General features: G+C 46.2%; 1 protein-coding gene across 8 annotated transcripts in view; it reads right to left on the reverse strand.

Moving 5' to 3' along the window:
• Nucleotides 1-9,040, reverse strand: part of LOC139829081 (uncharacterized) — an 80,773-nt gene extending 71,733 nt beyond the window's left edge. For all 8 annotated transcript variants that reach the window (XR_011741324.1, XR_011741322.1, XR_011741325.1 and 5 more), the window contains exon 1: nt 8,825-9,040. The gene's annotated coding sequence lies outside the window, so the exon portion shown is untranslated. The remainder of the gene's footprint in view (nt 1-8,824) is intronic.
• Nucleotides 9,041-12,983: the final 3,943 nt, after the last annotated feature.

Here is a 12,983-nt window from a genome sequence, read left to right on the forward strand (position 1 = left end):
TAAATGGGACTCTGTATCTTTAATTGTGATTTTCCATCTTGCACAAGGAAACCTTTTCCATAATACAGTCTCCTTTTAAGTTATAAATAAAACATCCAACTATTTTCTTTTTCCCACAGATGAGAACATTAAAACATTGACATTTTAATCTGTTCTATACAAGAGTGAGTTGTGTCAGCACACTGCTTCCAGCTACAACAACAGAAAAACCCAAGTTTAATTAAAGACAGAGTGGCAAAGCTGCATTGTGGTGTCTGCACCACAACGATGCACAGCACAGCCGGGTGCTCACTCACCATCCTGTGCTCAGCGTTCTCTTTGGGTAACAGTTTGGCAGACAGAAGATGATTGAAAAGAAAGGGGAGGAACGACAAGAAACAAGTTCATTTTCTCAGATAGGAAACGTGAAAGGTGAGACCACGTATCTGAGACTTACATACGTTACAAATTTTACCCAGCAAATAGTAAGAGCGTAGCACAAACAACCCTTGGAGAGCACCTGCAGTATGGTACCTGATGCAAAGGGTTCACGGGAGATCTGTCGGGGCACACAGGCTGATCGTGCACCTCAGCAGCTGCACATTTCACCACATTGCCATTTGCAACCATGTCTGTAACGTGCGTCAGCTCCGCAGCTTTTCTTGTGCAAAAGCACCATGTTCTACACTTGACATTTGTGAATGTAAGTTACAAAGGAATTTCTAAGAGGGCTTTCACCATCTATTTCTCAAAGAGAAAAAAAAAACCACCCTAAGAAAGTCAGTGAATCCAACCAGAAACTTCAGGAGCCCTTTCAGACAATCAAAAGCAGGATTTTCCAGCCAGGCAGCTGTAGTTCATTAGATCCGCCATGGACCGTGAAAGCCACTTGCCAATAGTGTCGAAAGACGATTACTCATCGTGCTCTGGAGAGGACAGCACTGCCAGAGCCGCGGTGTTAACGCGGCGTCTGGAGCGGCCGTCAGCACCCAGCGGAGATGTGAGGGCACATGGACACCCCAGCTTCTCACCCTCAGAGACCAGAGCTTCTGTCTCGATTATAAACAGAAAAAAAGTTTTGGAAATAAAAATAAGCTGGCCCTGTGGATGACAATCATACCATACAGCCTGGGAGTAGCCTGTTTCTGAACACCGCTTTTTCTGCAGCCCTTTGGGTTTTGCTAATCTGTAAGTGGCAGAAAACAAATTCCAGGACTAGTCAAATCAGCTAAGAATCTTTCACAATCTGGCAGAAACACTAAGATGGTTCCTCAAAATAAGTACAAGATTAAAGCAAACAAAAGGAGTGAGTCCAGAAAACAGTAATTTCATTCCTTTCATGAATTAAATTTCTGCATAAATAATAACAAAAATAAGGGCTTTTAACCATTATACATAATTGGATGGGCTTGGCCCACATGAGCATTTGGCTGGCACATGGTACACTTGTGGGTGTCAGAATTCAAACACAACTGCCCTTTAGCTGGTTGCAATACTCTAATCCATTCTGATCATTGTTCTCCTCCGCATTAAGTTTCCTCTTCACTCCTCAGGCCTGTAGCAGCACGGGCCGTTCTGGCAGCAGAGCCCCAGCTCCAGCATCACTGGGGTCAGACACAGCAGGTTACACATCTCCCTCAGAAGACAAATATGCCTCATGTTGAGGCCTTTGCTACCATACACCATCACCTGTAAATATCCAGGCTGCCATCCCCAGGCACATCAGCCCTGTCTGGACACAGCAGCAGCTGGGAGGAGCTGTCAGGAACCCAGCAGACAAACCAGAGATAGGATGATTTCTCCATTAGTGTCTGTTAATCAAACAAACACCACCACCTCCCAAGCCTCCAGATATTAGTATAAAATCTAAAGCAATGAAAAGGACTTAGAGAAAGCATTCTCTCTCCATCCCCAAGAATCAATAATCCACTTTATACAGTTCGCTTGGATTCTATTTTTAAAACTATGTTTTTACAGATAACCAGAGAGACGCCAAGTAGTTTTCTTTCCTAATATACACCTTAGAGAAGAATGCTTGCAGGAAGTTGTAAAAAAAGCGTGATGAATATACAGCAAATAGCACAAACTAATCAAATTATGTACTTGAATATTTTGTTAGAACTCCAGAAAAGTAGCAGACTATAGAGAGGAGAGGTGCTGCAACATAAGAACTGTTATTCTCACAATAGAGCTGGCTTTTCTGTAAGGCTTGGCTCTAACTGAAGCGCGGTCTGTGACAAGGCCGGGCAGCACGGTCAGAACTGGCATTGCCACAGCCCGGGCAGGCATCAGTGTCCTGCTCGCACAGGACAGGGTCTCAGGAAAAGCCTCCAAGAGCCTGATGTCACATAAGCCGCACAGAATGACCCTATACACACTTTATTAAAGAGCCAAGCTCTACAGTACAGAAACAAGCAGCAAACAGAATGATCGCTCTTATTGTATGGCTGTGAATCAAAGAGAACCCTTTCCAAGAGGGTACCAGAAAAAAGACATTCTGTAGTGAATTTTATGAGAGAAGGATAAAAAAAACAGGTAGTTCAACAGATTCCTGAAATCCCAGTAGTGGTCAATAAATCGACTTCTGCTTCACATTATATGAAGAGGCTGTACTTAGCAAATCACTGTGTAAGCTGCCTCAATAACAGCACTCCTGCTATCAAGTTCACTTGCAATGATTCCAACAAAGAAATTAATTTCTTAGATGACAAGAAAAGGTTATCTAGAATGGGGAAAACACAGGAGACAAAAATTTCCACTAATAAAACAAATATCAGACTCTGAACTGCATCTGAAGCTATCTTTTTTCCTCCAGAAGATTTGAAATCCCTATAGCCCAAACACTAGAGCTACAAAGAAAACATCCTACAAACTGCATTTCTAAAAATACAAGGAAAGCATAATGAACTAGATCTTTTTTCAATATGTGATTCACGAAAGCATCCCCATGCACACCATTCCTCGGGCAAGGCCCATAACAAGAAGATATACTGCAATCAAGGTTCTAGACTTAAAAGCAAACCTTACTTCAAGCTATTGGTTCGGTTACTCGTCAGAAACTCAGGAAGAGCATTCTGGATTTCAGAATATGCCCTTTTCAAAAGTATCGAGGTGTTGCTCACAACTTCAGCAAGTATAAAGCACATACCCTCCTAGACTCATCTTTATGATTTGATTGATCCATTTGTTTCCAAGAGACATTCAACAGGTATCAACCACACATCTTATTTTTCAGTTGTCATTTTTTTCAAAACTATTTCCATGTAGGGGTGCCGTTTTACTCTATGACACCCTTTACTCCTCGTACTGTAACACACGGCTTTCAGTTATTGTTCTCATTTTATTCTCCTCAAACTTGTCTTACGCAGATAAAGTGAGGAAAATTACATGTTTTACATACGTGCCAACAGGAAGTCAGCCATAAACATAAGACAACACAAGTTTTATTTCGTTTGTCATTACACAAAACATGAATTACCTTCCTCTATTGCCCAAAGATTATTCCCACCAGTTCTCTTACAGCGATTCAATCAATCTGACATCTAAGAACTATATGAGCTAGATATTGGCATCAAACAATTAGCCTCAGATGGATTGATTGCAATACTTTACTCTCATGATCAATTTCTATAGATTAGGTTTTAGCTGTAAAAGTTTGTTGAATTTCTGTAGTTCACAGTTGCAAAGATTAACATCAAAATATTAATTATAAACCAAAGCAATGTAGTTCACCTAAAATAATAACCCAACAAGATTCAGACCTTCAGCTTCTCTCCCACCCTCAGCAAAGCCAGAGGCCAAAAAACTGTGACAAGGCCTCCAAGGTCAAAACCAACCATTTAGTGCTGTCGATCTGGCCTATTAAGCAGAGGACCTCTAGGAAACATCATGCTGATAACAGATTAATGCAAGCTGAAGTCCCACAGGAAGTCATACAAGGCTGCCAGGACATTTATAAATTAAGTGAATAGCTTGAACTAGGTCAAATGGGAAAGAGTTAAGATCTAGGTTTCAATTTCCATGCTGATTAGAAGAAAAGAGCTGAAGAGCTCTTCAGACCATTAATGCTCATTTTTAGTATCCTTTGGAAAACATGGGATATTTGAGAGGACAGAGAAAAACAACAACAGGTTTTGGGTTGTTTGGGGGTTTTTTGTTTGTTTGTTTTTGTCTGGTGACTCGAGTGACTGTGCTCTCAAAGTAACAAAATGGCCAATACAGGACTATAGCTAGAAAGAAATTGACAGGGTACTATGATGTTATTATGTGAATTTTCAGAAAATATCTTCTTGGACTAGCTTGATTTTTATTTACAAGTTTATTGCTAATTAATAACACAGATATACCAGATTTTTGTAAGGCAGTTGACGCAAAATGATGTTTAATTAAGAAATTCAAAATCAACATGACACATCAAGTAGTCTAGAGACAGATAAGCCTCAAAACATAATCGCAGATGAGGCCAAACTCTAAATAAATGTTTCCAGCTTATATCAATTAAATATCAACACAAAAAAGAATGGTTTCTCTTATCCCACCCTCAAGAGCCTGACCCTATGTTGTTCAGCAGTTTTGTCTATGCCCTGAAAAAAAAAGCACAATATGATTACTGAACAAATTTACAGATTAGAGTGATAAAAAAAATCAAGGATTAGCAATAGAAAGTTGTTAAGTTTGCCTGGTAAAGAAGAGCCAAACAGGGATCATAGTTTTTATTAGAGCTAAGAAAGCATGTCCGAGGCACAGGCTGGCTGCTGATCCTAAGAGCAGGTATTCAGGAAGGTCAATGTGGAACAGTGTCTGTGGGGAACTTCAGGGGACACTGTGGGTAAACAGGACCACAGACACAATTTGACTTTCAAATATCCCCCAAAGCTGAAGTTACACAAGTGAGGCTTAGTCAGAAACAGCAGAGAAGAGCTGGCGCAGCAGGGCTAGTGGTGGTGCAGGCACTATGGCCGGCACAGTCACAGTGTCCCCTGCGGTGTCCCCCCCGAGAGCAAGTTTCTCAAATTACTGGGTGTCTACCACATAAAAATTCTCTGCCATGTGTCAGCATTTTCTCGTGCTGGTATTAACCTTATTCCCACCACATTATAGTAAAACTCAGAGTGGGAATGACTACTTTGAAATTGCTTGACAGCAACTTTAGCAACTTACAGTTGAACCTTAATATAAACTCACATAGTTTAAAAAAAAAAAAAAAAACCACAACAACCAAACCAACCCCTCCCGTAGAAAGCTACCAAAAGTTTAATCGAAACACAGGCAAGGAAGTATTTGGGTTTCTCATGCCTTCCTTGAAGGTTAAATTGGACAAAACTCAAGCATCTGAGAAGCAGTTAGGAAGCTGTTATGATGCTACGTATCTTAACTCTGATCACAGTTCTCTGAGTAACATCCTCATGTGCTAATAACAAATATTCAAGCTCTCCTGCTTCTTTCTTTTGCACCTTGCCTCTGCAGACAATACAGAGTATTAATATTTCCTTTTCCTGGAAGAAATCTCGTATCTTGGAAAGCTGTGCTTAAGAGGAGCTGCTTACACAATTCCACCATTAAGTCTCACAGCTTTATTTTTTTGATGTACAGAAATACCACTTAATGCTATGATCTTACTCACCTGTTACAAAACCTACTGAGCAAGCACTCTTACATCCCACCCAGCTGCTCACAAGCCCACGACAGGACACGCAGCATACCAAATACATCCAGAATATCCACTTGTTTTCATCATAAATACATAGAAAGGAGAGAAAGACAAAAAGTCAGAAAACCTCGCCTAGGATCTCTTTATACCAAAAATCATCCCACCATGCTCTTGCAGCTAATCTCTCCATCTTCAGAAAGAGTTGTATTTAAGCACATCACGCACAGCTGAACAACTGAAGGCATGAGACACAAACTCATGACTGGCAGGAGGACACGTAAGGAGCACGACAAGGCTGAGGAATCAACCCCTGCCCCCCGATTCCCAGCCTGGGGCTCTAACACATGCGTTGAAAGCCGTCAAACGCAAGAGGTGTGTTACCAGCTCTGAGCAGGGGACAGAGGTGGCCATGCCCACCGGTGTGCTTCCTGGGCTCCCACCGTGGGCTGGCGGGCAGCAGCGCAGCCGTGCTGGGCAGATCAGTGCAGCTCCAGCCACCCTCAAGCCCGGTACAATGTTACTTCAGCAGTTGTGATTAAACAATAGGTCCCATATAAGATCTTTTACCAGCAGTAGAGGAGACTTCTGCTACAAGAGGCATTACCACAGCAGGACCAGCCAGAGCGCTCCAAACCAACCCTCTCTCTGCACAGCCACCTGCCCCCGCACGGCATCCAGCTGCAACAGGGATGCTCGTGGTTCTCCTGCCTTCCTCAGCAGCAACAGACAGCTTCAAAGTCCAAAGGGGCACTCACACAAAGCTGGAGGGACAGGGAGGAATCAACGGTAACACAAAACCAAATAGCTTTCAAATTATTTTGGACTCTCTAAAAAACGGGGAGCTCTTATTTTTAGACTACATACAAACAGCTCAAGGTGCTTTTTCTTTTGTCCCCATGACAGTAGTTAAGTGGCTACACCTGCCTCACCTCACTCCCTTCTGATGGTAAACAGAAGGTCTTGCATTTAAGTTACAACATAGAGTACTTCAGAGCAGCCCTGTGCCAAAATAGCACATTTCTGAGGGATGCAAAGGTATTCAATAAAAAGCTTTTAAAGGCGTATTTTTAAACTTGCAGCAGGAAAGCTTTTCTGTGTCAAGACAGTAATTCTTTTAACAGCATTGATCAAAATGTCATTCTTTTATGAGTGTACAATACCTTTTAATGGCATACAACAAGCCATTAGGGTTATACACCTCCGTACAGCAGACAGCTTACTGGAAAATTGGGAACACTGGCCAAGATAGAGTCACTAGTTTTTATGCTTCTAATAAGGCAGAGTTTCTTCCATTTTCCCCAGCTATACTTCACTCTAATACCCACAAGTGAAGTGATCCAAAAATTAAGCCAAACTTCTCATCACTTCCACCAATGATTCTCATTGTAATCCTCATATTTTCCCCAAGAAATACCTCTTATAAATACAATTAATATTCTAGCTTCCTAAAGCAGGATTCACACCAAGGTCAGATCTGCTGCTTTGTTTTCCTCACTGGGGATCACACATATCCCCAAACCAGCGTAGGCTGAGGAATCAAAGGTGGCTTATTTGCACATAATGGTTTTGATTTTCAGAAACAGGAAATAAACCCACCTGCCCTTTCCTAACACTCTGAGGCCTGGGACAGAATCTGCCTACAAGTCATCCCATTCTGTCCCAGGGCTCCAGCCCTTCTGAAAGGGTAAGAGCACTGGTGATGGCATTGGCTCTGCTCGAGCTGAGGGTGAGCCTGGGCTCTGGGTGTGTTCAGCAACACCTCACAGCTGTGTTTGAGCTACAGGTATCAACAGGAAAGGGAATTATTTCTGTCAACCCACCTTCAAGGGTTTTCACATTAAGGGTAAAAGAATATTTATGGTATTTAATCATCAACATTAACTGAGCAGCGGCAGCAATAAAAGAACCATATATCACTCTCTGAAATACTTATGGATAGCATCCGTCAAGATCTTCTCAGCTACTTTTGAAAGTATAAGTCATCAGTATAAGCAAATAAAAAACCAATTCCTCATTAAAACATAAGTCAAAAATGTAAATCAAAGGAGGAAAAACTGACTAGAGAGAGGTGACCAAAAAAATGAGGCTCTAAAATCCAAAGCTGGAGTGAAGTTAACCATACTTCAGAAGAGTTTAAGAGACTACTTGTCTCTTATCTTTTCAGCTCTGTAGCACAAAAGCAGCTGTTGTCCCAATGACTTCCAGTTATGAAATATCTGCTACAAGTCTTCTCTTTCACAGCAGTCACATCTAGAATTTAAAATCCAAGTTAATATTTTTTTCTTTTATACAATCTTTCAACATATATAAACTCAACTAAAACAATTTGTGCTACAGAAGATGCCATTATCTTGGACAGAATACCACAAAGCCAACAGTGTTTATATCTGCCCTGCATTCGTTATTAAACATACCGTTGGATACAAAGAGCTCTCCACAGAGAATTACCAGGTCACCCACAAAGAGCACAACTTCACTACATGGTGATAATTTAGACCAAGATCTGGTCAGAATGAGACACGTGCTGATCATAAACCTAAGTGTGTTATAGTCTATGTCTCTTCAGTGATGTAAAAATAAACTAAGGTCTTAAATTAAGGAGGTCACATAGGGCCAGCATAAGCAGGCACCTATCTCATTTAACACTTCAGCTTTTAACAGCTCCGTGTTTCAGTTCAGATCTCCAAGCCTGGAGGCTCTTCATAATAGGTTCGGCATACAGTTCTTGGAGAGTACATGGACACGTGTGACCCCACTCTCCAGCCAGGACACAGCAGCCGGTGTTCCCGGCACAGCCCGCAGGAGCTGCGCACACCCGCGGCCCCGGCGGGGGCTCCGGCTGCCCCCCGAGCTGCCCCTGCCCCACACAGCCCAGGGACCCTCCCGGCTCGGTGGGACCTTCCCGAGCGTTCACCCGTTACACAGCTGGGCAAGCGCTGGACGTGTGCGGTCCCTGGCCACGCAGAGCGTGTCCCTCGCCACCGAGCCGTGCAGCGGCGGGACCGCCGCCAGCGCGCCCGGAACGGCGGCACAGCTGCGGGAGAGCGCGGCCCAGCCAGGCTGGGGCACGCAGAGCGCGGCCCCGCGGCGAGAGAGTGAGGGAAACCCGGCCCGACCACCGCCTCCCGGCGGCCTCCCCGGAAGAGGAGGAAGCAGGACGGCGTTAGAGCGGGGCCCTTGTCCCCTAGCCCTTACCTGCGCTGCAGAGCGGAACCACAGAACCTCCCCGAACCGCGCACCGCCAGCCCCGGGGATCTTTTGGTTCCGTGCCCACCGGGCCGGGCCCGCAGCGCGGCCGGAGCCGTCACGGGGATACGGTGAGACATCCCACCCGGAGCCATCACGGGGGATACGGTGAAACATCACATCCAGCACCGCCCGCACACTCCGCCGTTTGAACGAGAGCGCCAAGCCTTGGCCCCGCCCCGCCACATATTGACGGAGCTCCCGTCCAATCCTGAGGAGGGAGACAAAGCCCCGCCCCGAGGCGCCAGCTAGCCAATCAATACTCACCAAGGGTGGAGACGATGTGAACATCTCGCTCCGCATGCAACCTCACGAGCCCGCTGGCTTCAGTATTGCCCAGCAGGAGCTCAGTGTCCGCCCGTGCTGGCCGTCGATTGGACAGCGCAGAGAGGGGGCGGGCTCTCAACGGAGACCAGTGGGCACTGGCAGTGCGTCTGGTTGTCATGGGGACGCTTGGGCGGCCGCGCCGCTCTGGCCAGGCCGCAGCCCCCGCCCCAGCCCCAGCCCCTGCCCGCGGTGCGATCAGAGACGCACCGCGCCGGCTGCTCCCCTGAAGGCCAGCGGGGCTGCTGCGAGCCCCTGTCCTGCTGTGGAACTGGCCTCAAGGTCTGGCAGTCTTACTAAATGGTGTCCTGTTGTTCTGGGGGAGGGACATACAAGCTGCCTGTGCCCTATGAAATGGCTGAAGAAAGTCACCACTCGCCCTGGAGCCTGAAAAGAGACAGTGCCCAAACCATCCCGAGCGCCATTCTCCTTGAAGACCCACAGGCCCTGCCCGTCTGTTCCATGCTCTGCTGCCACCAGCCGGGTCAGATCAAGGGGAAGCCGCCTGGCCCAGCAACCCTGGGCGCTAACCTGGCCTGCGCTGAGGCAAGAGGAATGCAGATCCAGGCAGCATGCAAAACCAGCTGAATATCTGCAGCCTGAGAGCTGTCTGGAGAGTAACAAGGCTCGTGTCTTCCCCATCACGTGGAGGAGCCAGAGGGAGAAAAGACAATGGTTTGGTGTTGGTCAGATGAGTGACCATCTCTCGCTGTCCCCTGCCTGTGTCTTTCCTCAGCGGCACTACTGGGAAGCAGCACTCAGGGTCCTGCAGTGAATTGTTCACAAGCATTTGTGTCACAAAGTACAAAACAAGTCAGTGCTATCAAGGCAAGCACCTGATTTATGTCTATTACAAGCAGTTGAAGGAGTTACTGCTGCCTCTAAGCCATACACAGATCTAATGCTAGATAGGGGAAAGCATCCAAAGCCAGGAGATGCTGAAGTTGGCTTGCTCTCCCTTGTGAGAAATGCAGCCAGCTCCAGAAATGGAAAGGCGGATGAAAAACATGGCATTAGCACAGGTGAAGTATAAACCAAGCTTTGGAGCTAAGAGACCTGCATTGTTCAGACATCTGTCCCAACACTCTCGATAGAGAAGCAGGGAATGAATCAAGTTTACTGAAACCCTAGAGGCACAAATGATTACAACAGATCTGCAGTTCCTTCCAGCCATAGCTCTTTGTTAGCAGGGAACTGCTTGCAATGATGGAACTGGGAAACTGAGACAAAAGCACTGGCCTGTGATCTTAGTAAAGAAAACTAGCAGTGGAAACTCGCTTCCTTTTCCTTCTTTGGAACTGATGTGTGACCACAAAGCAAGAGAATGCTTGGAACTTTGTCTTCTCTTTGAAGAAGAATGAAGAAAAACAAATATTTTTGACTTCGTAATCAAAGCAGCTTTCTAAGCTATGTGCGCATGCATAGTAATCCTTCAGTAATCCTACTAGCCTCAGGCGTACAAGCTGCTTATGAAATAACAGGGCAGTTCCTACAACAGAAGAAACTTTTAACATTTTTTGTCTAGCTCATCGTAAGGCCAAGCAAAAGAACCAAGTTCAATGGACCATCACAGGAAAAATATAAATGAGCTCAAATGTAAACTGTTCCCATACCCAAGTATATTGATCAAATACAAGGTGCCATGAATGGGGTAACACTGTGGTGTGGTATTGTGAACAGAAGTCCAGTTCTCAATTATTTTTTCAGAATAGAATATTATTTTAATGTGTGAAATCCAGAGAGAGAGCAAGAAAGCAAGATTACTATGGGGGTTAGAGCACAGCTATAACCATTGCCAGGCACTAGTCATTACAATCATATTTCATAATAATTTCCACTACAACTTTTTTCCCTGTCACTCATAACTTTCTAACAATTTTCTAACCAGAAACTTTGCTATCTCAAAAACAAAAAATTTGGAAATTTTTTTCTTTTGATATTCCTTCAGCTGAAGTGTACGAGGGTCAAAAACTTGAAATGAGGTACAGCAGTGATCTACATTGAAAATCAAAACATGCTTTTACATAATTGGCCTTTGATTTGTCATTCACGAGTGTATAAAATTCAGACTGTTTTTCCTGAGCTGTTTAAGAGAGCCAGGGGCATCTGCTACCCATTGCCGTATTCGGCGCCTCAGCTGGGGAGGATCCTCTTCTTTCTCCTTCAAGGATACATTAGTTCAACCAAGTCTGCAGAAACGCACCGCGGGTGTGCCCGATGTCAAACCATCGGTGCCCAAGCAAGGGTGTGAGGACACCCGCCAGAGGCCAACTCCTAGTTTATTTTATTGTGACTAATTGACTAAAAGCCATCACAGTTTGGAATCAAGCCAGGGCCTGAAACTGAAATTCCTTCCTAGTAAGTGATTTGCTCCAGTCAATGAATCGAGAGAAGACTTGTACTCTCATCCTCCTAGACCTGCCGTCTTGGTGATGTTAATAAAATAGACCCTGACCAAGGAGAAGTGGCAGGATGCCAGGACAATGCATCAGAACTACCCTTTGGAGAGAGTCATCCAGCAGGCTGTCAGCAGGAGCTGCCTCTGCCTGCCAGGCGCTCTTCTGAAGAGTCCTGTGGTAACCACAGCAAACTGCCTGGGGAACCTGCAAACCAGCACTGCAAATCCATGTGCCAGCAGTATTGGATGATGCACGATGCTGGCTACATGCCCTAAAGTGCAGGACTCCACAGCCACAACGTTCCCTCCCTGAGGCATGAGGAGCTCCTGGCTGCGGACCCAGCTGACTTGGCGTGGTGCAGAGGTGGTGCTGACGGGCTGCAAAGGCACAGCGGAGCCGCGTCCGCCCGTCACGTCCCGCCTGGAGGCACAACCTTCTGTGTAGTCCTGCGGCACGTGCTGGGAACGCTTGTCAAGCCTGGACTCCTCACGAGCAGCTCCAGCAGCAGAGCTCTCCTGCTCCAAGGCTGAAGGAGCCTTGTCCACCAGCTCGGCTGCAAGGCTTGGCAGCCATGGTGGCACTGCGGCCAGGACAGCAGGGACACAAGGACAGGAGCTGCCTCCAGTGCAGGAGGGCTGGGAGAGCAGAGACAAGCAGCCGCCAGCCTCCCTGCCCGGCTGGGTTCTCCCTGTCCTGCCCTCCCCGCCAGAGGAGAGGGGTGCACTGACCCAATGGGCTGTCATTAATCCAGCTGCGAGAAGGTGCCCAGATGTGCTGTGCTGAGCACAGTCTGAGGGATCACTGGTGATGCCTGTTTGTGGTAGTTCCATGGGGACCTGCAGCCTGTGTGGTGTGTGGGGCTCAGCTCATCCCACAGGCCAGAGGAGCCGTGCATGGGCAGGTGGGCAGCGCAGGCAGGGCAGCACAGGCAGGGCAGCACAGGCAGGGCAGTGCAGGCAGGGCAGCGCAGGCAGGGCAGTGTGCAGGCAGGGCAGTGCAGGCAGGGCAGCGCAGGCAGGGCAGCGCAGGCAGGGCACGCTTGGCTTGTCATACAGCACAGCCAGGTTGGGCAAAGCTACATCAGCTCAGGAAGGACTGTGCTTTGAGCACTTCTCCCCTCACACTGTCTTTAGTGCTCCAGAATCTTAAATGTTTTTCATGTTGAACAAAATCCCCTCAAGTTCCATTAGAAAATACTCCATTACAAAAATACCAGGGTTGCACAGTTAAACACTCCAGAAGAATGCCCCTCTCATGCCCACATGCAACACGAGCTATTTCTCAACTCACACAATAGTTTGTAGGTTTTTCAATCTTTTCTATAACCTTGTTCATATGACACCTTGTAGCACTCTCTACAATGCAATGTAACCCAGACAAAGAGT

Source organism: Patagioenas fasciata, chromosome 13 (assembly GCF_037038585.1).
Source record: "Patagioenas fasciata isolate bPatFas1 chromosome 13, bPatFas1.hap1, whole genome shotgun sequence".
Taxonomy (NCBI): domain Eukaryota; kingdom Metazoa; phylum Chordata; class Aves; order Columbiformes; family Columbidae; genus Patagioenas; species Patagioenas fasciata.